A 25,116-nucleotide genomic window follows, 5' to 3' on the forward strand; every position below is an offset into this window, starting at 1 on the left:
AAAGGCCTCATTTTTATGTTCTGTCGAAACCTCAGGCTGGCATTAAAAGCAATCTGAAAAATAATTGGCAGAGGATTACAACCAAGAAAGGTCACCACCAGTCACTTTTGTGGGCAAGTAATTAGTAGTCTGCGAGCAACAGGGAGGGCCACCCAGAGGCTCCGTGTGGACGGCGGCCCTAGGCCACTGCGTTGCCCTCTTCCGAATGAGGTCTGGAAGGAGCTGCCTCTTTTCATATCCCTAATACACATGGGAGGAAGCAGGGGAAAACTTGCAATAGGGGAGCACCTGTTGCGTCTCCAGCAGCACGCACACACTTCCTCTCTCTTTTCTTACCAAAAGTTAACGTTTTCCAGGACTTTCTGCTCAGACGTCTCTGGCTACCATGCGTCTCGCCCGCTCTCTCACCCCCATACTCCCGAAGCGCAGTTCGACATCACTGCCTGCACAACACGGGCACACGAGTAGCAGTAAAAAAAAAAAAACAAAAACCTGGAAAGCAGAGACGCGTCGTCGATAGCCTCCACCACCTCTCCCCCGTTACCAAGTCTCCCCCCCCCTTTTCTTTTCACAGTCACCGGATCACCGATACCCACAGGTAAAAGACAAAAAAAAAAAAAAAGCAGACAAACAAAGTATTTGCCGCGCTCCCCACTGCGTCACTCAATGCACCCAGAAGCACCGGGCAGGCAGGCAGGCAGGCTCGGAGAGAGACAGAATGGAAAGCTTCAAGGACACTAATTGGCCACGTGGGATACGATTTTCCTCCCGAGGTGAAGGGGGAAAACTCCATGTCTGAGAAAATACCAGTTACTCCAACAGAGCCTCGGCAGCAGCAAACTTAAAATTGAGAGCACAGGACACCGAGACAGGGGGGGGGCTGGGAGGAAGTCCCCGATGCAAAGTCACGGCCCTTCGTTTTATAAGGCCCGGTCCTCAGGACGCACCCAGCCAGCCAGGTTCTCAGGATATCCACGAGGTATGTGCACGGAGACAGATGTGCATACAAAAGGAGGCAGTGCATGCAAATCTCTCTCGTACATATTCATGGTGGATATGCTGAAAACCTGACCAGGCGGGGGGTGTGTCCCTCCCCCCCCCCCCCCCCGAAGACTGGCTGAAAACCACCGCGCGCAGGCCTGATCTTTCCAGCCTTCCGAATCTTTAACAGGTACACGGCCTGTTGGCCTGCCCTCTCGCAAGGGCAAGGTAAGGCTGGCTGCCTTTTCACAAATGATTAACCAACCGGATGCCTGCAACCCAAGGGCCGAAGAGCGCCGTCCCCGTGGGTCGTCACCCAACTCCCCCTGCCCCCACCTGACTCCGAGTACCTCGGTGCAGCGATCCTCAACCTTTCGTATGCCAAGGACCGGCTCGCGACCTCTCTTAAATTCCATGGACCAGGGACAGCGCCGATGCGTAGGGAGGGGTGTCCCAGAAAATTAAAGAGCGGGGGTGGGATGAAGGATAAACTCCCTCATCCATCCGGTCTTTAGACTCACGGGTCAGCCCCACAGCTGGCTTGTGTCATTTTAAGAAGATAACTAGCCACTTTAAGAAAACTGTTTTCTAAAACGAACAACTTATTTTTAGAAAACAATTTTCTTAAAACTAGCTAGTTACCTTCCTAAAAATGACACAAACCAGCTGCACAGCTGATGTATGAGATTTTAAAAAAAAAAAAAGCCCCTCTCTCCTCCATCCACATCAACAGTATTGTCCTCAGGAAAAAACAAAAAAACCTTCTCTTTCCCTCCCCCATCCATTTAATAAAAAATCCTGCTCTCTCTCCCCCTCCCGAGTCAGCCTCCAGCTTATTCTACATCTTTCCATCTCTCACTCCTTCCCCCAGCAACACTACTACAATTAATACCTTAGCCCCATGGACATTTGATTCCAGTCGGGGCCCGTCCCAAGCCCTGATCTCCGGGAGGGGAACAACTGCAGCTGAATGTTAAAAAGCCGGTGTGAGACAGAGTCAGCTCCCACTTTGCTCTCAGGCCCCTTGTGGCCCTGTTTTCCTCACCAGCCCAGACCGGCAGATAAATCAGCCCGTGAAGTAGAACCGAATGCATCAATACATTCTGGTGCAAGGAAAGAGACAGGACCATTTTCTCTGCCTGTACTGTCCCTTTAATGCAAGCTGACAGTGACCTTTGGAACCACACAAGATAAAGGAAAAGTCACACCGAGGCTGCACATGTGAGTGAAAGCTGGATGGTCAGAATCAGATTAGGTTTGTAGTAAATAAAAATGTAACAAGGACAGAAGATTGCCATACTGGGTCAGACCAAAGGTCCATCAAACCCAGCATCCTGTTTCTAACCGTAGCCAATCCAGGTCACGTGTACCTGGCAGGATCCCACACCGGAGATCGATCCCATGCTGCTAACACCCAGAGATAAGTGGTGGCTTTTCCCAAGTCTATCTCGTTAATAACAATTTATGAACTTCTCCTCCAAGATTTGTCCAAAACCTTTTTTAAACCCATCTACACTAACTGCCCTTACCACATCCTCTGGCAATGAATTCTGGAGCTTAATTGTGAGTGGAGTTAAAAAAAAGATTTCTCCGATTTGTTTTAAATGTGCAACTTACAAACTTCATGAAGTGTCCCCTAGGTTTTGTATGTTTTGAAAGAGTAAATAAGAGATTCATATTTACCCATTCTATTCCATTCAAGATTTTATAGACCTCTATCATATTCCCCTTCAGCCATCTCTTTTCCAAGCTGAAGAGCCCTAATCGCTTTATCCTTTCCTGATAGGGATGCTGTTCTATCCCCTTTATCAATTTGGTCATCCTTCTCTGTACCTTTTCCAGTTCAGTTCTATCTTTTTTTAGATGCAGCAACCAGAACTGCAAGCGGTACTCTAGATATTATCTCACCATGGAGCGATACAGAGGTATTATGTCATTCTCCATTCCTTTCCTAAATTCCTAATATTCTGTTTGCTTTCTGATTGCCGCCATACACTAAGCTATGGATTTCAAAGTATTGTCCACGATGACACCTAAATCCTTTTCCTGGCTGATAATTCCTAATATGGAACCTAACTAGAACAAGGGGGAAAGCAGACAGGCGCTCAGCAGCACATGGTTCGGAGGGAAGTATCCTGGAAGGATACTAATGAAATGAGAGAGTTAAGGCATCCCAATAAAAGTAAATGTACTCCATGTGCCTATAAGTCAAGAAGCACCTGAGTTAGGAGATCCCAAATTATCCCTGTCAACTGAAAAGTAGATTAATACAAACAAATAAAACTCATAATAAAAAACTTTAAAAAATATATCCAAAGCAGGAAAACTGTGAGGGAGTTGGTTGAACGGTTAGATGATCAAGGGGTTAAAGGGATATTTAGGGAAGATAAGGCCATTGCGGAAAGACTAACTGAATTCTTTGCATCTGTGTTTGCTAATAAGGATGTTGGGGAGATACTGGTTCCACAGATGGTTTTTAAGTGTGATGAGTCAGATGAACTGTGAACCTGGAAGATGTGGTAGGCCAGATTGACAAACTGAAGAGTAGCAAATCACCTGGACCGGATGGTATACACCCCAAGGTTCTGAAAGACCTCAAAAATGAAATTTCAGACCTATTAGTAAAAATGTTTATTAAAATCATCCATTGTGGCCAATGTAACCACGATATTTAAAAAGGACTGTAGGGTTGATCTGAGAAACTATAGACCGACAAGCCTAACTTCAGTGCCTGGAAAAATAGTGGAAACTATTCTAAAAAACAAAAATCACAGAGCATATAGAAAGACATAGTTTAATGGAACACAGCTAGCATTGATTTACCCAATCAAGTCTTGCCTCACAAATCTGCTACATTGTTTTGAAGGGATTAATAAACCTGTGGATAAAAGGTGAACCGGTAGATGTAGTATATTTGGATTTTCAGAAGGCATTTGACAAAGTCCCTCATGAAAGGCTTCTAAGAAAACTAAAAAGTCATGGGATAGGAGGCGATGTCCTTTCATGGATTGCAAACTGGTTAAAAGTCAGGAAACAGAGTAGGATTAAATGGTCAATTTTCTTAGTGGAAAAAGATATACCTCAGGGATCTGTACTTGGACCAGCGCATTTCAATATACATATATGATTGGAAGGGGATACGACGAGTGAGGTGATCAAATCTGCAGATGATACAAAATTATTCAGAGTAGTTAAATCATATGTGGATTGTGATAAATTGCAGGAGGGCCTTGGCGAGACTGGAAGATTGGGCATCCAAATGGCAGATGAAATTTAATGTGGACAAGTGTAAGGTGATGCACATAGGGAAAAATATCCCATGCTGTAGTTACACAGTGTTAGGTTCCACATTAGGAGCTACCACCCAGAAAAAAGATCTAGGTGTCATAGTGGATCATACATTGAAATCATCGGCTCAATGCACTGGGGCAGTCAAAAAAGCAAACAGGAATTATTAGGAAGGGAATGGTGAATAAAATGGAGGATGTCATAATGCCGCTGTATTGCTCCATGGTGAGACCATACCTTGAATACTTTATGCAATTCTGGTTGCTGCATCTCAAAACAGATGTAATTACTCTGGAGAAGGTACAGAGAAGGGTGACCAAAATAATAAAGGGGATGGAATTGTTCCCCTATGAGGAAAGGCTGTTCAGTTTGGAGAAGAGACGGCTGAGGGGGGGGGGGGGGTATGAGAGAGGACTATAAAATCATGAGAGGACTAGAACGGGTAAATGTGTATCGGTTATTTATTCTTTCAGATAACAGAAGGACTAGGGGACATGTCAAGAAGTTTGAAAAGTAGCACATTTAAAACAAATCTGAGAAAACTTTATTTACTTAATGCACAATTAAACTCTGATATTCATTGCTGAAGGATGTGGGTAGGGCAGTTAGTGTAGCTGGGTTTAAAAAAGTTTTTGGATAAGTTCCTGGAGAAGTCTATAAACTGCTATTAATCAAACTGACTTAGGAAATAGCCACTGCTATTACTGGCATTAGTAGCATTGTTTTTATTTAATGTTTGGGTTCTTGCCAGGTACTTGTAACCTAGATTGGCCACTGTTGGAAACAGGATATTGGACTTGATTGACCCTCTGTCTAACCCAGTATCACAACTTCTTATGTTCCAATGTTCTTAACATCATATTACTACAATGGGTTACTTTTCTTTATGTGCATCACTTTGCACTTGTCCATATTAAATTTCATGTGATTTGGATGCCCAGTTTACCAGTCTCGCAAAGGTCTCCTGCAACTTCTCACAATGCGGGGATAGGGAAAAACCTATAGTACCTGAATGTAATCCGCTTTGATGTACCCTGTGATGTGCCGAAAAGCGGAATATAAAAAAACAAATAAAATAAAAATCTGTTTGTGATTTCACTACTCAGAATAATTTTGTGCCATCTGCAAATCTGATCACCTCATTCTGTTTTCTAGATCAGTTATAAATATATTAAAAAGTGCCGATCCCAGTACAGATCCCTGAGGTACTCCATGGTTTATCTTTTTCCACTGAGAAAACTGACCATTTATTCCTACTCTGTTTCCTATCTTTTAACCAGTTTGCAATCCACAATAGGTCATTGCCCCCTATCCTGTGACTTTTTATTTTTCTCAAGAGCCTCTCATGGGGGAATTTGTCAAAACGCCTTCTGAAAATCCAAATATACTATATCCACTGGATCACCATTATCCACCTTGGTTAATCCCTTCAAAGAAATGTAACCGATTTGTGAGGCAAGAGTTTCCTTGTGCAAATCCATGCTGGCTGTGTCCCAGTAAACCATGTCGTTCTAGATGTTCTGTGATTTTGTTCTTTAGAATGGTTTCCACGATTTTTCCCAGCACAGAGTCAAACTGACTGGCCTATAGTTTCTCAGATCACTCCTGGAGCCCTTTCTAAAGATCTGCATCACATTAGCCTCCCTCCAGTCTTCAGGTAGAATAGATGATTTTAATGATGCATTACAAATTACTAGTAAAAGATCTACAATTTCATTTGCTAGCTCTTTCAGAACTCTGGAGTATAAACCATCTGATCTCGGCAATTTGCTACTCTTTAGTTTATCAGTCTGCCCTATTATATCATCCAGGTTCACCATGACTAGTATCAGTTCTTCCGAATCATCACCATTAAATACCATTTCCTAAACAGGTATCTCCTCAATACCCTCTTCAGTAAACACTGAATCAAATAATTCATTCAGTCTTTCTGCTATGGCTTTGTCTTCCCTAAGTGCCTCTTTAATCCCTAAGTCATCTAACGGTCCAATCGACTCCCTCACAAGCTTTCTGCTTCAGAAATATTTCAGAAAAGTTTTATTATGAATTTTTGCCTCTATGACCAGCTTCTTTTACAATTCTCTTTTTGTTTTCCTTATCTAATGTACCAATGCTTATGCTTTTTCCTATTTTCTTCAGATGGATCCTTCTTCCAAGTTTTGAAACAAATTATTTTGGCTAAAATAGGCTCATTCACCTCACCTTTTAACCTTCCTTTCATGTCTTCTAATGCATGGAATACATCTGGTCTGGGCTTCCAAGATGGTATTTTTAAACAATGTCCATGCCAGATATAAGCGCTTAACCTTTGTGGCTGCACCGTTTAGGTTTTTTTTTTTCCTATTTTCCTCATTTTATCAAGTCTCCCTTTTGAAATAATTTAATAAGCCTCATTCTGTTACTCGTCAAGACTTCGTCTCATGGGCTTCCTGTGACAAGCCGCACTGCCAACTGAATCATCTCTCGTGCCTCATCGCTTCCCAAGCACGGAGTGTTTTAATCAAAGGAAGTCATTAAGAATTAAAAACACACTCACGAGATATGATGGAGAATATTGGTAGCTGGGTTCAGGGTGGCACCTCAGACAGGACTGCCCTCTGTCGTACACTTCTGTAGGACGCATCTGCAGAGCAAAGCCCGACCTAGCAAATCACAGCTTAAAATTAAATAACGGGGGGATAACTACTTTATTCTTTGGCAAACCCAGTCTCCACTCCCACTGCTTCCTTCCGACGTGGGGATACCACAGTTAGAACCGATCAAAGCTGCTCCTGATGACAAAAGGATATTACTGTGCCTACCAGAGACGTTTGCCATGTTTCCTGTCATATTAATGTCTTCCCTCCCCCCCCAGATCATGATGGCAGTATTCTCACTTTGAAGTAAATAAAACATTTTTTCCCCCCCAGGCAGTCCTGACATCCGGCGTCTCCCACCTTTGAAGGGATCGGATTCCGCTGACATTTCTTATGCTTCAGTGACAGAGCCTGTCACTACTTTCCCACCCCCCCATCCCCCTCTCGCCTGGGGAACAGAAACTGCCCTCTCCCAATCTCATGCTCACTCGGTAAACACAGTGTATGGAGGTAGCCTCGGCCCTCCACCCTACATTTATCCAAGCCTGCAAGCTCTCCCTTTGCTCCCCTTTCAACAGGTGCCACCTGTAGTATTTTCCATTTTTACCCTTCCTCTCTCATTTATTCCCTAAACAATAGAGCAGTCTCCAGTGGCCGAGAAAGCAGAATGCAGCTTTGTTTACCAGCCCCGCCCCCCTCTGTGCCAAAAAAACCTCCCCCCAGGCCTCTACAGAAATGCATACGTGCTTCATGCTTGGAACCGCACCCTCCCATGCATGTAATGTTTTTCGCGTGTGCGGCACATTGCTGTGGGCTGGGGGAGGGGGCTTGCACACCAGTCGGACTGTCAGACATTGGCCCCTGGCTGTGTCTCGCTGTCAGAGAGGGGGCTACACAAGAGCCTGAGGAAGAGAAACTGACTGCACACCTGTCGGCCTTCCTAAATACCTAACTCAATGGCAAGCGATGACAGAACGTAAAACATGCTCGGGGCAGATACGGGGGGCAAAAGAAAAGGCCAGGGAGGGAGATCTCCACAGATCGAGCAGGGTCTGCGGCTCTCACAAAAAAGGCAGGAGCAAGGGGTTCTTACTTGCCAGCAGCTATCAGGGTACCGAGCACGAATAGAAGATTAAGGCTCGTTTTCCTCAAAACAAAGGGGAATTCAACTGATGCATTTTGCAAAATCAACAGGAAGCTAATCTTCTGTAGCACCTGCTACAAATGTTCCTAGTTCCCAGCATATGAGGGGTGTTTTACATATTGGGGTCCTGCCCCTAGCTGTACCCATCCCTCTTTAAGGATGGGCTGGTTCAGGGTGGGTATATATTGTCCCTCTGAGCATGAGCACAAGGTCTTGCCTGCTCCACAGGACACAGACCAGGAGGAGCGAGAGGCAAGGAGTTTTGGAGGGATTAGTGGAGTTTTTGGGACCAGAAACCTGGAGGGAGGGTAAGAATCTCCCTTGCTGACAGGACTGGATGCAGGTGAGGGTCGGCGCCATGAACAGATGAAGTGGGGAGGGCTTTGGCCTGATTTTGTGAATTTTGGCAGAGTGGGTCAGTTTTTTGAGAACGGGTCCCTAACTAGCTAATGCTGGAGGGAGCAGATCAGTTTAGACCCCTCCGAGGAGAGGGAATTGTGGACACTGATCCAGAAGTGCCACATAGGAGGAGAACAAGGACACTGCTGGCCTTCTGGTTTTGATCTTCCTTATTCTTTTGATGACTTTTACTATATTGGTTTGGATATTTTTTTTTTTTTTTAAACTTCAGTAAAGATTTTTGCTGAACACCATATTCTGTGGCCTGTGTAAAGTCCATCGCTGAGTGTGATTTGTCAAATGTGAGTACGGGGATCCCTGCATCCAAGTGGGGCAGAGAGTGTGACAGACTGTGGGTACCCCGAAAAGACCCCCCCTTGCACCAGGGGCCCGGAGGTTTTCCTTCCCCCTCCCCCCGCCAGATGAACTTTCATTTGAATAGTTACATAGTCTATGTGCCTATTTGTAAACCGTTGCGACGCTATAGAAAAGTTTTTAAATAAATAAATAAATACATGAAGGGGGGGGGGGGGGGGAGGGAGTTAACTTCCTTTAACCCAAACAAACAATCTACCAGCCAAGAGAAAGAAAATAACAAAGTACTGGACCCCCTCACACTGCAGGCTTACTGAATCCGGCACGTGCCTCCAGGATCAGACTACCCGAGGAAGTCAGAAAGACAGGCCTTGCTCTTCAAGGAAGAAGATCATTGCATGAATACTCAAGGACATTTGAGATTTGAAGAATTCTCCACTTTCCCTACAAAACTAAAACTAGGGCCAGCCCGGAGGCTCGAGGCCGTGCCTGCTTTGCTGCCACACGGAAGACCTGGCTTCTGTGACCTAGATCTGCTGGGAATGCTGCAGAGGCGGCGCTTACAGCCTCCTTGTGGCGGGGAAGGAGTCTCAGTTATCACTTAATGGGGCCCAGATGTAAAGGGTTTGTGCTGCGGCCTCCAGAGGGAGCTGCAGTCTGTGGCTTCCCCAGCTAAGGACCATCGCTACAATAACTGGGCTAAGTGGAAGATTATAAAATAGGAGGAAAACTCTGAACGGTTGTGAGTGAAGGCTCAACTGCATCAGCAACAACGGGAACGAGTCTCCAACTGAGCTGGAAACCCTAAAAGAGCAGGCGGAAGCTGCCAGGACAAACTAATAATAAAAAATGAGAAAACACAGACTACAAGTCCATAGCTGCAAGGAAGAAAAAAAAACAGTACTGGCCCAGTCTGTCCCTTATGACAGGGCTCCCCAAATCTGGTCCTCAAGGGCTGCCAACTAGTGGGGTTTCTGAGATGTATTTGCATGGACTGCGGCCATCATATGCAAATATCTCTCTCCTGCATGGTCATTGTGGAAATCCTGAAAATCTGACTGGGTTGCTACCCTCAAGGGCCAGATTTGGGGAGCCCTGCGCCTTATGGTATAGAGCTGATTTACAACCCTGGTGACAAGCTAGGAAATCAATACAATCATTTTCCAGTAAATTAATCAGCAGATCAGGGGCTGCTGGGTGCAGCTACCAAAATCGACAGATACCAACCGGTCCACACAGCTGAATTATCACAATCTCATCTTAGGTATAAACAATAATAACGTAGAACTCTTTATATATTGTCAGCAGGAAGGCCGAAAATAATTGACATGGTTAGAATATCCCTGTTCCAAAGAGCTTGTAACCTAAATTAGAGCCCAGGGAGAATAAACTGACTGTGACCTTGAGCAAGTCCATGTGGTAGATGGGGAATCTGTATCAAGGCTTCACGGATCTGTGCTCCAACTGTTATGCCACAATGCCAGCCCGAGCATGAATCCTCTAACCTCGGGCCGTTGGGTCTTCCATACCTTCCCAAGAGAGCTATGCTGGGGAATTAGGGGTTCTGCCCAAGCTCGGCTTAGGAGGCCAAGCTCCATTAGATGACAATTCTGCAGGAAAACGGTAATGTCGACAACTTGGTGACGTGGAAGGTCTGACCTTCAGAGCTCTGCTTTATTAAGAAAAATTAACTCGACAGATGCCCTAAACAAGTACGGCCTGGTCATAGTGCTTGAGCAGCTCATTTCTGACTGCAAGGATCAGCTTCGCTCGTTTCTGGGCAAATGTAATAAGGTGCGCTTGGCGGCGGGCACATTTCTTTCTGTACTAAACGCCCTGTTAAATCAGGAATAAAACCGGGAGATTAGCACACGCAAAATGTGAGCAGAAACGTGAGTAAAACTGTGCGCACAGATTAGTGCTCCTCCATGCAAATCCCATGCCAATCAAGGCATTAGCTCTTACTACCTAATGCAGAGAGGAGCTGTGTAGGCTTAACTCAGGTTTTCTTAACCCTGGAAATGTAATTCTTGGTCAGAGATGGAGACAAGTTTCGGGGGCTAGTATGAGTCTATTGGGCTGAACCTGGAATTCATGTTGCAGGGGTCCTGGACTCAGGATTTATGTGCAGAGAACACTATTTGTACACATATTTTCTGCATATTAAATACAATTTATGCACAATGTGTGTATTTCCTTGATTACTTACCCTACCCTTTCAGCCCGGACTGTGTTACATAGCACTAAATCTTCCTAAAGCATTAGAATGCTTACTAAGTACATTCCAAATAACGCAATCCACCCAACCAGCCACTTCCTCCCTCAACTCCTATCCCCATCCCTCAACTCACAGACATGACTCGCATTCCCCAATTCTCCACCTCCTATAAGATAACCGACTCAATTTAAAAAAACAAAACATTAAACGTCCATTACTGAACCTCACCACAACTTTCCTCACCAATCATGGCTTCCACAAAAAGCCAGGATTTCAACAAATTTCTCCAAAAAGACAAAGTAAAGATTTGTGTGCACAGTCCATGTTTTATGCGCACTGACCACGGCTCTGTGCATACTGTCAGGTCGGCGCGCTTCCTTAAGAAACTCCCAATGCCTTAGCAAACCATTAGCTTTACTGCACTGGGAGTCAACCTTTTTTTAGCACGAGAGTAGAGAAGGCGTGTGCCGAACTTAAGCGCGTTTTTCACTCGCGTCTTATTACATCCGGGCCAGGGAAAGGCCAAAGTGACCAATAAAGAAAGCTGAGATGCAGCCCTGCAAAGCCGGCTCCAGCCCGTACAGGACAGCAGCACGCACATAAGCGCATCAGTCCAGCTACGAAAGCAGGCCCGGGCGTAGGTTAAAGAGAGGGGGTTCCAGGGGGAGGAGGAGGATGGAGGGAGTGTTTAGGCCAAGGGAGGAAAGCTGCATATACTTAGCATTTTGATAAGCGCGCGTGCGTTAATTTTCCCCTTTTTCGGCGCCTGAACAAACAGCAGCTGCCAAGCTCCCGGGTGCTTTTAACCCGCTGACGTTACACTAGCCAACCAGGAAGTGCCCTCTTTGAAATTAGGTGCAGTGGGGGCGTGTTAAAAACACCCACTGACTTCACAGCTACGTGGGCTACTCAAAGTTGCTTCCCCCACCCCCTTTTTAATTGCAAAATTGCATTTTCCAGATGAATATAAGGGACGTGGATGTAGTAGAGCCACATGGTTTAATCGGTCACCTCATCCGAAGTGAAGAAAGTGTTCCTGTACAATCCGAGAGGAGCATGGACAAGACACAGTTCGATGAAAAGCAAGCGAGTTGAATTTGTTCTGCCACCTCGTCGCTTGCCTTCCCATTCCCAATGATAAACAAAGAGCTGGCTGGTGCCAGTGACACGGAGGTCAGTAGTTTTCTGATCATTACTGTGGAGCAAGGCTCGGGGACATCAAACACGATGGGCAACGAGGCCGATTAACGTGCTGGGAAGGTTCATCTGGAAACCTGCTAGGATGCCAAGTAGCTGGTCACCAGTCACCTTGGTCCACAGATTCAAACCCAGCTCGGGTGGCAAAGTTAGGAAAATGTCTGGACTAAAACCCACTATCACGGCCCCTGTCAGACTCTGTGAAATGTGTTGGCCACCTGTGCCTAGATGTGCAGGAATCTGACAGAGGCTGTGATGGAGACGGAATTTTTTGGGGGCGAGAGAGAGGATGACAGCAGGCCACACGATCCCTTGTGCATAGCTACAGCACCCTAAACAACATGGCCTGCTTTTCTAAAAAGCTAATTATCCTCAATCAGTATCTCAGGATTGTGGATTAGATCGGTGGACTAGTCACCCTTTGTTAAAGGAAGATAAATTAGCAACTGTGAGCACACATCACCTGAAAAGGCCCTGCTCCCTCACCTCCAACCAAAGGAACAAGGCACAGCTCAACCTGGTAAACACCGAATCTCCTAAATGCTTAGCAAACAGCGTTTGCAACGGTGAAAGGATAAAGAGGTAGCAATGGCTTGAGTGTTGGGGTGGAGGAGGTAGGTGTCAAAGCTGTGAAGCTGCATCACTCCCAGTCTGTTTTCTCAAATAATTCACTCATGGGTTACAGTGAAAAATTAAATAATAAAAAAAAGGGGAATCTTACAGAATAAAGTGCATGTGAATTTCGATGCACAGAAATAAAATTCAAGAAAGGAGTTGTAGGAGATCGTCTTCATTTGTCATTAGCTTTCATATTCCCTTCATCAGGTTTGTAGGGGAGGAGTCAACTGGGGGCAAATTCAAACCACCGACCCTCCTCTTCAGCTTGGCCATGCTCCAGTCCGATTAGGACTTATTGGGAATACTGGAGAGGGGGCGGAGACAAGATTGCCCAAATCTGAACTAAACACGTGCACGCTCCATGGAGAAATGTCCCCAGGGGGTTTCACTCTGTGGGTGCCCCGCACCCCCTCCCCCGGGAATCCAATGATCAGAGTTTGTATTCTTTAATATTAGGGTTATGGGGCCGGCCCAATGGTTCAGGGGCGATGCTGTACGATGCCGGGATCTGGAGGGAAGCAGGGTTGGCGCCTCTTGGTTAGAGGACGGTCACTGGGAGGGGGGGGGATTAAAATAAGGGGAAACCCCCAGGATATTGGCTGGTTCCAACTGAACTGAACCCAGGATGTAGAAAGAGGAAGCTGCCAAGCCAGAAGCTTCCCAAGACTTAATTGCCAGAGCTGCAAAACCCCTGGGAGTCAGTTTGTCCAGGTGTCTGCAGCCCGCCTCTGGCCTGGGCAAAAGGATGAATAAGCCGAGCCCACGCTGAAGAGAACAGCCAACGCCACTGCTACAGCCAGGCTGAGTCAAGCGGGGTCAGCTCTGTGGATGCATGAGCACCCCCAATATGGATTAAACTCCTTCGCTGGGTAATTTGTGTTTTCAGCAGCCCCACTCGCTTTGAAAAGTTGACTCCTATTCCTAACGCCCAGGCGAAACAGAACTGGAGGGAAGACACCTGCAGGCCGATGCGATGCAGTGCGCGCGGCTGAGCGCACGACTCTACCGGCGCGTGAACGCCCGCGTCTGGACACTCGTCCCAACGCCCTCATGCAACGCGGGGATTAGCGTGTCCAAAATGCACGTCCAAACAAGCTGGAAGCTAACAGCGCTCATCACATGTAAATTCACGTTGATGAGGTTATTAGCTATTACTCCCAAGGCAAAAAAAAAAAGGAATATATGCACCCGAAGTGCACATTTTTACTCTCAAACGTTTACAAAAAGCAAAAAATGACTGCTTTTCTGTAGTTCCTCTGACTTAATATCGTGGCAATGTTAAGTCTGAGGAACCAAAAAAAGGAGAACAGAAAAAAAAATAATTTTAATTTTAAAAAGGAGTCACCGGCAGTCAGGTTAGGAAAAACGGCCGCTCGTAAAATTGAGGGTCCGTTTTCCTAACCCGTTGACAGCCACCTCTCCTGGGCGTCTGATGCCGAGGAGGCGTTGGACACAAAATTGTCCCTAGCGCCTTCTTTCTACTGCGGCAGCCCATTTAAATCGGATGCCCAGGAGAGGTGGATCGGCGCGCATTAGGAGAGCGGGCGTCACCCGTTTCCCCACAGGCAGATATTGCCTTGGCCTGTAAGAAAGGGTGGAGTAGCTGAAAGGGTGGGAGGAGAATCAGCTGAAGGGAAGGAAGAGGTGGAAAACAGCTGGAGTGAAGAAAGAAAAAAGGAAAGGGAAAGGAAGAGTCAAATGTAGGAAAAATGCAAAAAGTAGAAAAAGAAAATAAAAAAAAGCCAACCTAAAAAGAGCAGAGGAAGTGCCAAAAATATTTTAAAAATAAAAAATAAAACCTATACAAAAAGTCTGTGAAAAATCTTTCCTGGCTCCAAGCCATTTTCTAACTATTTTTCCACGTGCCCGCTCGTTGCCCAGATTTCAGGCAACCCGGCATTGCCTCGCAGCAATGGGCCCCTGAGCTCCGTGGGCAGCTGGGGCCGCTGCTCTACGTCAAGTCGATGTTCACGCTAGAATTTCTTTGTTAACGCCGGCGGGATATTTCACCTGCAAGTGTGTGCTCCAAGTACGTCCCTTTTTCAGATTCTGGCTTGGTAACTGGAAATGAATAATTAAGTTCTCTCTTATTTGTACAGCAGGCTGGGAAATGGACTCCGAGGGGAGATCCGCACATAGCCAGGCTAATGTACTGCAAGGAATAAGAAAACCGTGCACCACGGGCCCCAAGGTATCAGATTCACTTGTCAGAAGATAATCCAGAAATTCTCTCTTTTAAACGTTATGCTCAGTCAGGGTGGGAGCCAGCAAATCTCCAAATCCTTGATTGTCAAAGACCGCCCCCTTGCCAAAAACACTCAAATCTTTTCTGCAAGCCACCTCTTCTGCTCCACCGTGTCTTAATTGATAATTATCAACTGAGTTTATTTTATTCAACTATTTGTAATGCTGTCTTCCTGTCAGGAATGCCCATACTCAGGCCTCAAGGCTACATCCCAATCGGGTGCTCAGAATTTCCACCGTCAATATGCGCGAGGTCTACTTGCATGTACTGCCTCCGCTGTATGCAAAATAGATCTCGTGCATAATCCTTGACGAAATCCTGGAAAACCTGCCTGGCTTGCAGCCTTCGAGGACGGGGCTGTCCAGGATCTCTCCAATGAATCTGCATGAGACAGAATTTCAGGTAAACCGAGGTAGCATGCGTACAAAAATCGGTCCCTTGCGTGTTCATTGGTGGTATAGCCTGATAACCGGACCCATTTCCAACCCTGAAGGACTGGAGTTGGACACTTCTACCAGGCCACATCCACTTGCCCGCCCATCTTATTTAAAGCCTCCTAAAAACAAACCACAGTCAGTGCGGGTCGTCTTCTGGGCAGGGATCAACAATCCACTTGTACCTTGTATATTAGCTGTTGGAATATAGACAAACATGAGTTAATGATTCAGCAGAACATCAAACTCATGCTGCTTAGATCAAATTTCAGCTCTGATCTCTAGTGGTGAAATGCTAACGCACGAACCCTAAAACAACACCACAGACAATGTATTTCAGGGATAAAACTTGGGGGGGGGGGGAACCTGGTTTCTTTTGATCCCCGACTCTTCCAGCTTCTATCATCAAACACATTGTGCTATGTTTTTCCATGCTAGTGACGCTCATGACTTTTTAGTATGACTGGAAAACATTCAGCAGGAGATCAAAGCTAATTGTCGTCTTTCTCTCTCTCTGAGAAAGATCCATGTTTCAGGACAGGCAGCTCAGACAGAAGCACGGCTCCTGAGATCTATTGGTCTCTATGGTAGCACTGCTCAGTCATATCTACCTGCAAGAGTTCAGCAATATGCTAAGTTGTTATTAGGATAAGCAAAATTAGCAGCTGGTGGTGTTCAGGATTGCAGAATGTTGCTATTTTGAGGTCCAAACTTGTGCAGTATCTTCAGTGGTGCAGCCGTGCCCAATATCCTAAAGTTAGTCAGATCGATTTATCCAGGAAACTTTAAGGACAGGTGCATGGCCCGCCCGGAATAAGTTATATGGCTGAGTCAGCTCCTCCCTGGAACACCCGCCTTATCCGGCCAAATTCTAGCCGGCTACGCAGATATCCAGCTAGAATTTAGGCAGATAAGTGGCCACATTTTCATTTAGCTGGATACCTTCTCAGTTATCCAACTAAACGTGTTTGAATACGGTCCTCAATAGTACTAGCTTGGAAATCTGGTTGGGCCATTGTTGATTTGGATGGCTTGAGGGTAGTGGGTTTGGAAGGGGGGTGGGGAGGTTAAATAGGTGGAGTAGAAGGACAGAGGAAACATTAGATGGATCTTATGCGGAAGAGACGTTCTTATAGAAATGATATGGGGAGAATGGCTGGGAGCGAGAAAAACTGAAAATTGTAAACTATATATATATATATATATGTATGTCTTTGATCCAATGTTGGGTCTGATTTGTTTGTATGATGTTATCTTAATAAAAACTGATTAGATACTAAGAGCTCAGTCATGCCACGTAATATATGATTCAGCGTTCACATTTCCACTGGAAAGGAGAAGTACTCAGCTGAATGATTTGTTAACACCTCTACTCTGGCATTCTGTATTTCAGATGAGGCTTAATAAGTAGAAATATGGTGGGGGGGTTTCTCTCTCTCTCTCTTTTTGTCTGTCGTCTTCTGACATTCCAACATCTGAAAAAAACAGCAGGGGGACAGCAGACAACAACAGCAGCCTGACACTCACAGAGAGGCAGAGTGTGTGTGTGTGTGTGTGTTTTTAAATGGTCCCTGCCAGGCTCCTCCCTCTGGAAAGCACAGCATGAAATGGTACAACAAAAGGATCTCCCCCCCCAATAGATGCCGTCCTATCCCAGCTGCAACACTTGGTTTTATACCATGGTTATTCCAGCATGGACTGCTAGGGATCATTTTTACTTACTGGACTGGGTTTTGTCGAGATGATCTAAGGCAGAATGGCACAGGCCGGGCTTCGTTATTCTGCTGCGATTCGTTTAGGATTTTTAATATATAATTTTCTATCCATTTCAAATATAGTTTTCGGTTGCCCACTTAATTGACTGGTTGCTATTTCCTTCTTTGTATGATTTTGTCAGTGGGGCTTTCTATAGTATCGCATATTAGACAGGACCATTATGTGCTTTATCCCCGGAAATTCACAAACAAATAAGCAATGCACAAAGGATCTGGAAGGATAGGAGGAAGGAACTAAATTGCCATTATTATTATTACTACTACTACAATGATCCAATTACTGCAGGATAGACTAAGGACCTGATATACTAAAAGGGTTTTCTCCTTTTACATCTACGACAAAAATGCTTATTGCTTCTGGCCCCTAAGGCACAAGGAGACAAGAGTCACTAGCCCGAGAACATACAAAAAGGAAAAAGGGATGGGCTCCTGGTTCCTAGCCCCTTCTCTCACAACAGATCATTCCCCATTCTTTTCCCACTGCTGAAATTAAAGCCCCTTCTCATTTGATTCAGTTTTTGCCACGGAAGTGCGACGTCATATCCAGGATTCTGGCATCACTGAGTTAATCCAGCAGCAGGAAAAAAAAAACAAAACAAAACAGAAAAATAACAATTCTCCAAGAGAAAAAGGGTCTGTTGCACTCAAAACGCTTAGCCAGGGGCAACGGCAGACATGAAATATGATAAAACCTACTCTGAAGTCAAGCAGGAAAGTGATCAAATCTCATATCTGCATTTAGTAACTTTCCGAAGCATGGCAGGGAATCTTTAAATCATAAGCCTTCGACACATCTTTTGACCTCCAGGCGAAGGTCACTGGAGGAATTCTGCGACTCTCCTCGGGGCTGAGAAACATTCCGTCTGCTCCAGGAGGTACCGTAAGTACATGTTTGGCCATGTTTCTCTACCTCCCATCCAGTGGGACAACCCTACTCACAAAGTACAGCACCTTAACCGCAAACTGCCTCGAAGTAGCAACTTGCTTGCCTAACACACACACACCAATTTGTTTCCGACTCCCTTCGTCCAGCACCACAATTAGCCAAGCAGTTTCAGCTATCAATACACAGCATTTAGGCCATAAAGGGGCATTCAAAAGATCTCCGACAAAACCTTCATCTGACTGGGTCATTCCATCAGGAAGTCGGTGGGTGAGGGCAGCAGCTACTGCAGTACTGGATGGCAAGACGGAAGCTCCCATCAGACCAAAAGAAGTAGAAAGTGAAGTGTGAGGACCATGGTTATCAAAACCCCTAAGAAAGCAGTGGGGAACACGTCGGCCTTACATAAAGCTTTTCCATAAGAAAAATCTTCATTCTGCTTGGACACCGCACCTTTCGCTTGATTGGTTCTTATGAACTTAAGCGGCCATTGTCCACTTGGCAGAGGGCAGGCCTTCCCAAAACCACGCTGGTAGCCCCACCGGCCAGTCGGATTTTCAGGATATCCCCAAGGAGCCTGTAGGCGGGAAATCTGCATCCTTTGGAACCCCGATTGTAAACCAATCTCTCTCCTGCATGCTCGTTGCGCACATCCTGAAAACCCCCTGTGGGGGTCACGATGGCAGGAGGGCATCCTTCCCTCAGCAGTGGAAGAGTTCCCCCCCCCCCCCCCCCATGTCTATTTTGTGGCTTTGCCAGCTGCAAGTCAAGGCCCCTTTTCGCTGGGTTTACGAGTTCCTGAAACCTTCTCGCTCGGGGCCATTGCATACTTTCTCTCTGCACCTTTGAAGAATACGCCTTCTCCTAATGTGTAAGCAGACACTCGTCACCTGCACTCACATGTTCTTTCAGAGTATGCATACCTGAGCTGAACTGCTAAAATTAAAAATCGCCTTCTCAACAAGACACTTGAAGAATACAAATACGACAAAGCCAGAACAGACCCAAATCTTGGCTCCATCCTCATTTTCATTAATTGTTTCAATTGGTTTAAGGATGACCTTGTGTAACTTGTTTACTGCAGTCAAATCTCTTTTAAAAAGCCTCATTACAAACAAACAAAGTTGATTCTAAATTACAGTTTCTTTAACATTTAAAGAAACATTCAATAGCCCCTCCTTTTTTCCCCACCAATATGAATCAATCTCCAACACTGAAGGTTTTCTAAAGGCTGGAATATTCCATTGACTCTTTGACACCATTTTGAACAGCGCACTAAGAATCTCTAACCTACAAGTCACAAAGTAGATAACCGACATACTGAATGCAAAGATCTGAATCGTTTTGTCATCAAATCCCCTGTTTGCTTCAGTTGAAAACGTCACCATCTCCTTCTGGGTATCACACAACTACCAACGTCACGCGCCTAGTACTGCAGACAGACAACAGAGAAAGCGTAGCAAAACTCGATCCAAAAAAACTTGGTGTCCTTCTAGCTAGCTGCTGTTGAGCTCTGTTGGTTAGATCCATTAATATGGTCACTACTGGATTTCTGCCACCGTGAAGGAAAAAAAAAACCCATCCTTTCTGACAGGCCTTGACAACGTTTATTTGGATCTAGGAGTCAGCCAAGAGCTCTCTCTCAACATCCCCCTTGTCCCAACCGCGTTGAGGAGCAGGTGGAGGAGGAGTGGGTGAGGCGAGGGCATATCCCCTTCCAAGGTGAGCTGCAGCCGCAAAATTACAATTAAACCAGCTGCAGCTTGTCTCTGCCCGCCCCTCTGCTCCAGTTTGTGTTTTCCTTCCCTATCCCCTGCCCTGTCCCCCAGCAGGCTCCCCCCTCTCTCTCCCCCTTTCTCTCCCCCTCAATCTATCACCAAGTGTCTTCCACAGCACACAAAGGATCATTTTTAAGTTGTTCACACTGAGACAAAAGACGGTGTGTGTGTCCTTTTTACCCATGGGGCTTTGCGCCAATTTTCAACGCAAAAATGAGGGAAATTGCTGTAGGTACAAAAACCCGCACAGTCCCTCGCCCTGCTCTTCAACGTGGGCAGAATTTGTGCGTGAAACATACGCCCCAAGATTTTAAAACGCAATCAACGTATGGATGTGTCCTCCCCCGAGCTAACCATGTCCCTGCAACACCTCCTGACCATGGTGGTTAAACGTCCACGGGCTGCACCCCTTTAACCACAGTGAAGAGAGGGCAGGACTGGTGGTTAGTGTGGATAAAATGCTTTACAGCCACGGAAATAGCCTTCACAAGGACCGACGACTCCTCAAACATCAGACATGATAAAGAGCAGTGTTTTCCTCTCAGGTCTTGCCGGGATTTATTGCGAATCAATCGCAGTGAGCAATCTCCACTTTATACCTAACCGAGAGGTTCTCGCTACCTGCTCTGAGACAGTGTGAAGAGGGTCTCTCCTGGCCTCTCAAAAAGCAGCACGCCAAGGGCCCGCTGGCCCCAAAATGACACACAGTTTCCTGTCTGACCCTGGACTGAGTGGTGGCGTGCATCACCATACAACCAAAATCATCCAGCTAATCCCTCAGTAATGGACATCTCCTACCTTCAAATTCTCATCTCTATAACCTGCTGGGCACAAGCAGAGAGACAGCAGATCCTAGCTCTAGTCTACAGCAGGAGACTGCTAGAAAGAGAAGAGAGTTTTTGGTTTGTGGCGCATTATTGTTAAAATGTAAATGTTCTGCAAATCAGAAAAAAAAAATACAATTAAGTTCCCCAAGCCAGCATCCCTTCCAGATCCTGGACGATAGTACGTAAAATGCCAAATAAATAAATAAATAAATGCTAGTCTTGATGACAAGATTTCCATATTATGATTCTAGTCTCAGTTATTGTCATTAGTTAAAGAAACACACTGTCTAGTTTGATTTTCATAAGGTATACGTTGATGCAATATGTATTTGATTTCTATAATCTGTAATCCTCTTAGGACAACTGTTAATGAAGGTGGAACAGAACTCTTTTAGATAAATAGTTTATACACACTCTGTTTGGGGCAGATGCAAAACAGTGCACGCAGGCGAGTGCACTGTTTAACCCGGGTCGGGCACATTTTTTTTTTTTTTGATCTGGGGAGCATAGGTAATAGCCTCATCAACATGCATTTGCATGTGATGAAAGCTATTAGTTTTGCGGAGGGTTGTTCTGTACATCCTCTGACTTAATATCGTGGCAATATTAAGTAAGAGTAACCAAAAAAAAAAAAGGGTGCCGGCGATCAGGTTAGGAAATTGGACGCCTGTTTTCCTAACCAGGGGTGCACATTTGTCCCTAGCGCCTCCTTGGCAGCGCGACCCCTCATTTAAATATTCAATCTCGGGCCCAGAGAGGTGCTGAGCACCCATTTTCCATGCTGATTTTTTGCATCGGCCACCATTGTTATAAAATGATCCTTGCTTCAAACTAGCTGTTCTTATTCAGTGACATCAGGGAAAGCTAAAGAAAAAATTTAAAAACACTCTCCTAAGAACTTTTAGTGACACTCCCGACATCCTATGAGGAAAAGAATTAAAACTCTTATTGACTCATAACAGAAACTGTGTATAACATTAGAGGTTTCAGTGGCCCTAGCAGACAGGAATGTGTATAACCCTGGGGTACTGAGTAGGTTCTATATCATTAGGGAAATGTATAACCTCAGAGATGTCAGTGGCCCATACTGCCAAGAATGCATATGACCTCAGGGATATCAGTGACCTATACAGAGAGGAATGCGTATAATCTCAGGGGATTCACAGGGTTCTCCACCATTAGGGATTTGTAGAACCACAGGGAGGTATACAAAAGATGGTTTTCAGAAGTCCCTACAGATGGGAGGTGGGGGGTGGGGGAAAGCAACCTAATCTTCTGCCGCTCAGCCATCCTCATGGAGTGGATTATTTTACGCGTGACCTGCAATTACAGAAATGCACCTTGGTTGCAAGCTTCTCCCAACTCCCACTGCACAGGTTGTAGGCATGCAGCCACCAGGCATTGCTGTGGGTCTTGAGCAAATATGCAAATGATGTTTTCCAGGGACACTTAAAAAAAAAAAAAAAAAAGTTATTTGGCTTTACCAGTGTAACTCTGGGAGTTATGTAGGCAGAGCGGACTACCTCAAAACTTACCCTTGCTTAGTGGTAAGCATGCACGTGTTTCACAACATGCGTGCTTTTATCCACATTTAAATAAAGAGCATTCCTTGGGGGGGGGGGGGGGGTTGAAAACTATATCATTTGCTAAAGCTTACATAAGCTTTAGCAAATGTTCAAAGAGATGCAGTTTGTTTGCAAACAGCTACGAAAGTACCTGTGTGTCTTGCCACCTGCTCCCTTTATACTGCAGGGTTAGGCCAATGTATTCAATGCTGCCTTCAAGGTTATGCGACAAACAAGAACCACAGCCCGAGTTTGGAGGGGCCACATGTGGCCCTCTGCTAGGGCTAAGCCACTGGTCCCCCCCCCCAAGAGAAAGTTTTCACAGGTGCAACACCTGAGCTGCCATGGTTTTACTTGGAGGTTTCGGCCCCAGCACGCAGGCTGTCCTGGATTACCAACTGCACAGACTCCTACCAGGCCTAGCTCGATATCACGAAAAAGGGATGATTTCGTTCCCCTAGAAACGGCTGGAGGATGCCCCTAGGACCCAGAGTCTCCGGTAGGGTTTGCTTATGTTTGCAGCATTATAAAGGCAGCTCTTGAAAGATCCCATCTGCATCCTGTACCTCCCCGGGGATTTACAGTGGGGAGAAGTCTGCTCTGGAGCACCTCCTTAGCCGTTCGGTCACAACCATGAAACCTGTTGTTGTCAGACTCTTTCCCTGAGCCTTTAGACTGGGGGGGGGGGGGGGGGGGGGGTCAATGCTTCTCTTGCAGACCCCCAGGTGGAAAGCGTCCCCAGACTCCCAGGTTAAACGCAGAAGTCTCCCGGAATGGCAGTGCAATATGACGAGTTGGACCACGGAGCTGTCAAATGCAGAAACTTAACTGCAGCGGCAAACTTTCTCTGCAAGCCCTCGCCGTGTGACACTGACACTTAACCTCCCCAGGTAAGATCTGGGAGGATGGGACCAGACAAGGTGGGCAATGCTCTCTGTAGGGGCAGCCATATAAAAAAAAATGACCAGTACTGTAGCCCCCTTAGTGACTCGGTTACATAAGAACCTTTTGGGCCACTCCTAGTCCCCTTTACAGAGTCCTCGCCACCCACCACCACCACCACCGGAGAACAAACAAACAAAAAAGGCACAAAGTGAAAAGCCTCCAAGGTCTTTCCAGCCCCCATCTCATGTCAGGATCCGGGAGTCTCTCCCCCCTCCCGGGAACAATGGGCAGAGGTCGTGCATCTGCACAGAAAGCAGCAACGTTAGACGGTGCAAGCCGGGAGCAGAAAGCCCCCCCAGGACGGGGTTCCTGTTCCGAGCGTGCAGCCAGCGCGTGGCTCCCCCGGGGCTGGGAAGGGACCCCCGGCTCGCGGGGGCTCCTCCTCGCCCTTTTGTTCCCACCGCGCGCCAGACCGGGAGGCTCTGATCGGGCGCCCCGCGCACTCCAGCTCCCTGATTTCACTTTAGCCCCCTGCTTCAGCTTCCCAGCCAAGAGCAGGCCTGAAGGCGTCTCTCCCTCTCCCTCCCTCCCTCACCCACCCCAGCCCCATTCATTACCAGAAAGAGGAGGGGGGGAAAAAAGCAAAGGCAGGGGGAGCCCCCCCGGCCCTTTCCTTACCTGTTGTGTTCATGGTTCCTGGCGATCGCCACCTGGGCAGGGCGCCGGAGTGCCAAACCCCGGGGCTGGCTCTCGCCCGCCGCTCGCTTCTCCGCCCCAGCCCCTCGCGCTCCGGGTCCCGATCGCCGCCCCGCCGGCCGGGCTGAGCATGGGAAGTGTGGGGAAGGCGCGGGGAGGGCATTCAATCCCCGCAGCCCGGCAGGAAGAGGCAGGGGGAGGGGGCTGAATACATTAGCAGAAAGGGAGCCCTTCTCAAAGGCCACGGCACCGTCTGCGGGGCCGGCCGTGCTCGCAGCTCGCCATTAACCCCCTGCAGCCCGGCCTCCCTGCGCGCGTAAATCACAGGCGCTGCCTGCCTGCCCGCTCGCGCTTAAAGGAGCCGCGCGCCGCCGTGCTCAGCTCGCCAGCTCCGAGCTCCTGGTTGCCACTTGGGGGGGGGAGGCAAGTCGCCCCCCCTATCCAGTCAAACCAAGTCGCTACCTGGGAATGCATATGCAGTGCTGAAGATTAGGGCTATGGGCAAGCTCAGTAGAGAGCATAGGCTTGTTTAGTAAAAGTTATTTGCTCTGACAATTGGGGACCTCTACAGAATGTGTCAGATGCCTGCCCCCCCCCCCCTCTATCCCTCTCCATCAACAGGGGCCCTCCATACTCCAATCAGCTCCATAAGAGGACCCCCCCCCCCCAGGGGCATCTCCAGAAAGGGACCGACCGGTGGGCACCAAGCAGTTATTTGTTTTTGTCTTAGGGTTTTTTTGTTTGTTTGTTGTTGGTTTTTTGTTTGTTTTTGCAAGTCCATAGCACTCTGTTTTAGTGCTACATATTAGCCAGGGGGCATCACGTTCTCCCAGCCCACACTGTGTGAGACTCAGTCTGGTTGCAACGCTCCAGTAAGAGGAACCACTCTAATCTTACTGGTTCCAGTCCTCCCACCGAGGGCTCTCATGCCGCCCAAAGCAACTGTAGTATGCTTACAAATACCTCTCCTCCCCCCTCCTCAAGAGCCTCCCAACGCATGCACTTCTTGTCTGCAGCTTTCACATGAGGAGCTGTGCTGAGGGGACCCTCCCATCTGTTCTCCGAGATGTCACCTTCAGAGCGAGCTGTTCGGATACCCTAAGGGGCACTGCTGGGCGCACATTTGCCAGAAGCCTAATTCCGCAGATACAGAAAACCACCGCGCAGGGTTTCTGGAAAATAAAAGAGATAGGTGACCTCTGACTCCATTACTAATTACTTTTGGGAAAGGGAAACAATTCCACATTAAAGTGTCCAAAAAAAAATAAATAAAACCTAGGCTATTTTTTTTT

At 46.7% G+C, this 25,116-nt stretch overlaps 1 protein-coding gene across 1 annotated transcript in view; it reads right to left on the reverse strand.

Moving 5' to 3' along the window:
• Window positions 1–24,128, reverse strand: part of NDST1 (N-deacetylase and N-sulfotransferase 1) — a 100,380-nt gene extending 76,252 nt beyond the window's left edge. The window contains exon 1 of the mRNA XM_029583277.1: window positions 23,807–24,128. The gene's annotated coding sequence lies outside the window, so the exon portion shown is untranslated. The remainder of the gene's footprint in view (window positions 1–23,806) is intronic.
• Between the last annotated feature and the right edge of the window lie 988 nt (window positions 24,129–25,116).

This window comes from Rhinatrema bivittatum, chromosome 18 (genome assembly GCF_901001135.1).
Source record: "Rhinatrema bivittatum chromosome 18, aRhiBiv1.1, whole genome shotgun sequence".
NCBI lineage: Eukaryota > Metazoa > Chordata > Amphibia > Gymnophiona > Rhinatrematidae > Rhinatrema > Rhinatrema bivittatum.